Source organism: Bactrocera neohumeralis, chromosome 6 (assembly GCF_024586455.1).
Source record: "Bactrocera neohumeralis isolate Rockhampton chromosome 6, APGP_CSIRO_Bneo_wtdbg2-racon-allhic-juicebox.fasta_v2, whole genome shotgun sequence".
NCBI lineage: Eukaryota > Metazoa > Arthropoda > Insecta > Diptera > Tephritidae > Bactrocera > Bactrocera neohumeralis.
This window is the reverse complement of record NC_065923.1, coordinates 8,233,963-8,237,813: the sequence shown is the minus strand read 5'-3', so window position 1 is coordinate 8,237,813 and position 3,851 is coordinate 8,233,963.

Genomic DNA, 3,851 nt, shown 5'->3' with positions numbered 1-3,851 from the left:
TATGTTCTATGCTCCGAATAGGGCATACTGAGTTTGCCAGGATATTTGTAATATACAAGAAGAAACGTCGGAGACAATAAAAAGTTTATTTATAAATGATCAGGTGATCATATGTTCGTCTGTCTCTTCGTCCATCCGTCCGTCCGTCATTCTCTCACCAAGAAACTACTCATTTCTCATTAGCTGCCATACAAATTGAATGATCGGAATAAAGTGCTTGCATTTGACGAGATATCTTCACAAAATTGGATGTGATGTGTTGTTTAAGACAATTACGCAATCTCCGCAGAAATCGTCCAAATCGGATAACTATAGCACACAAGGGTAATACAAACTGAACGATCGGAATCAGGTTCTTATAAGGATCTTTGGTATTTGTGAAGGGTATTACAGATTCGGTGGGACTGAAGTTAACGCTATGTCTTGCTGATTCTACGGCTACACGCATATAATATCGAATACATATCGGACGATCATTCATATCATAGTTAGGGACGAACACACTATGAAATTTATTTATTTCATTGATGACGAGGTATGATTTAAATTGGATGGCTGGTTGAGTCAGTATTTTGTTTAAGCTAAAACTCTCTATTGAGGAATAAATATGTCTGTCACATATAGGTCATAGAAACACTCTACTAAGTTTTAGTTGATATGAAGACAAAAATGAAAAAAATCGAAATGGTTCAAGTATCTAATACTTAGATACCTTATTCAACGGAAATTAAAAGGTTACATGGGTTTACGGGTTTCAATAAATCGAATTTTTTTATTGTCTTATTCAATTTTACAATACCTCTGGAAACCTCTCAAGTTGATCCGAGTAAAAGTTTCGGAGATACAGCCTTGATAACTTGTGCGCTTGTTGCTAGCTAGGTTTTCTTGAAACTGTGTTTTTGAAGTCGGTTAGCAAGATTTCTCGAGAACTACGCAACCGATCTTCATGAAATTTTAAACATGTCTTTGAGATAAAGTTCTTAGAGACTTGGATGAAGTATTTTTTTCGATTACAACTATTTGAAAGAAAAATGTCGCAAAATTTTAATTTTTTTGTAAAAATATCTGCCAAAAATCCAATTTAAAATTTTTTTCTTTCGTTCAAGTTCTAAGTTAAGGTTTTAACTTAAACACGTTTTTTTCCATCTTGGATCTTGTAACGAGTTATCCTGCCTCTTTTTTCCCGAGATGTCACCGGAAATGGCGTTGCAATGGCCGAATAAAATTTTTTTTTTCAAAAATTTCAGAATTTCTTTGTTAATACGAGTAGTGTATGTTTGTTATAATAAAAAATTCTAATAAAATATTTAACTTTTTATATGAGGAAAAAATTGTTGAAAAATGCAGTGTTTTACCCGAGGAAACCCAAGTAACACCTTAAAGATAAGGTTTGAAGCGTGATATAATTGAATATTTGTAGAGTTCCCGGTTTCTATAATTAAATTTTTTGTGTAAACGAGGCATTATTTTGTTAACTATATAAGGTGTTTATTATTTTACCTATTTTTCATATTAACAGATAATGCTAATTTTGTAAATTTGATGAGAAAACAAATCTAATCAATTAGCAAAATGCATAAATTTCATATGCAAAAAAATATTGCGCTAAAATATCGTAGAAAGTCAACAATTTTTTGTTGGAGCAAATACTGCCCTATAAAATAAATTTTTATTAAAATATTTTTTTTTTTTATTTTTTTTTTTTTTTTTGTTTTCGGCTACATGCCACTCCATCAAGTTGATGACATTGCCATTAGATTTCGCACTTTCGCGCCCGTACTTTGCTCTCCACGCTCGGTATTTTGCTCCTGTTTGTGCATTGGTATCATAACCGGAATTTATCTTATCTCCCATTTGCTTAATTTATGCAGAACAAGTGCACAATAAATAACGTAAAATATTTACACACTAAATACAACCAATTTTTCAAATATTTGCCACCAGGAGGAGTGGCAAACCCACAGCCCGTGCCTGCTCGGCTGTCGAAATGCCATGGAAATCAAATGGAATTTTGCGTGTTTTGTTGAAATTAACACGTGTAATTGAGCATTTACATATGTTTCACTCGAAATTTGGAGCATATGTACAAATATGCTTAAGCAACGCATTTGTTCACCGCTTTTTTATGGGAAGTCAAACAATATTTATCACGTTTTGATGGATTCGACTAATATAGTACAAATGTTGGTATTGAAGAAAAGCTTTGCAGTTGGGGAGCATATATAATTCGTTGTGTAATAACTAGAGAATATACTTATAAATCCAGGGCAAATAGAATAGTGAGTTGTTTGTGTTGTTGTGCTTTAACAACCTACAAAGGGCGCCTTGACTGTGTACTCAGCTGTTAGCGGAAGTATGGTTAGTTCTGAGGGCACAATTTGTGAAGTAATGCAGTTTCCATTAAATGACCAAATGACCTCATAATCCGCTTTATGTGATGTAAGATCTGTAAAGAAATTAAGATATTGTACTTCATTATCAAATTGTTTCAAGTACAGGTACTTTTTTAAACACCCTTTTTTACAGATCTTGCGTGAGTCGTTTCAAGTTGTCATGTTATTTTTGTTTCGTTCAGCTTTATTACGGAAATTCATGTTCTGTGAAGAGTGTGTTTCGCGCGCTTCGCTCTACTTATGGTCAACATAACCGGCCTACCGAGCGTACTTCTCGAAACACCATCACCCATCTGGAGACCCAGCATTCATTATTGCATAATATTCAAAGACCGTGGAGAATCGATTCGATGCCGTTTGCAGCAACTCGGACTGACGTATAGAACGACTTGGCTTATTTTACGTAGCCCTTGAAAAGTTATGAGAAGATCGGACGTTTTCGAGCTAAGTTTTGTTCAGCGATGAAACCCATTTCTGGCTCAATCGGTATGTAAACAAGCAAAATTGCCACATTTGGGTCGAAGAGCAACTGAAGAGATTCCAGGGCTGCCATTTCATTCAGAAATAACGGTTTGGTCTGGTTTGGTATTTCTTCAAAAATGTTACCGGTGACGTAACCGTCAATGGCGACCGTTATCGCGCAATGATAACCGACTGTTTGACGCCTGAAATTGAAGCTTGTGATCTCTGCGACATTTGGTTTAAACTGCCCTCACATCGCAGCAATCAATGAATTTATTGAGAGAACACTTCGTTGAGCAGATAATTTCACGTTTTGGGTCGGTCGATTGGCCACCAACATCCTGTGATAACACACTGTTAGACTTTTTCCTGTGGGGATATGTAAAGTCTAAGGTCAGTGTGGGCAATCCCGCTTCGATTGGGGCTTTGAAACAAAACATCACGCGTGTTATTTGCCAGTCACCAGTCGAAATGTTCGAACGAGTAATCGAAAATTGAACTCAGCCGATTGCCCATCTGAGACGTAACCGCGCCTAACATTTTAAAGAGATAATCTTCAAAAAATAAATGTTAAAGAATGTTCTCTGGAATGATAATAAACATTTCACAATAGATTTGAAGTTTTAGCGTTTTTCTTCAAAATACGATGGAACTTTGAAATGGCACCTTAAGGACTGGCGTTCATTTATCTCCCCTCTTTATTTTGATTTTAAAAACAATTAATCTTCCGATATACAAGTAATAGAGACATTATTGGACATTATTAAGGATTCTGAATGGCTTATACCGGAAAATCCACATTTTGATCATTTTTTTAGTAATAAGCGTGAAAGTCGCCAGCATTAGATCATTAGCGGTGGTTCCCGGTTAGTCTAAATTATTCCCCAGGCAACTGTAATCAACCGTCTAATTATTGCATTGGAAAGAAGTAAAAGCAAGTATATTTGGAAGAAATAGAATTAATATATGTCAAATCCGGTTATAACGTCAACGTCT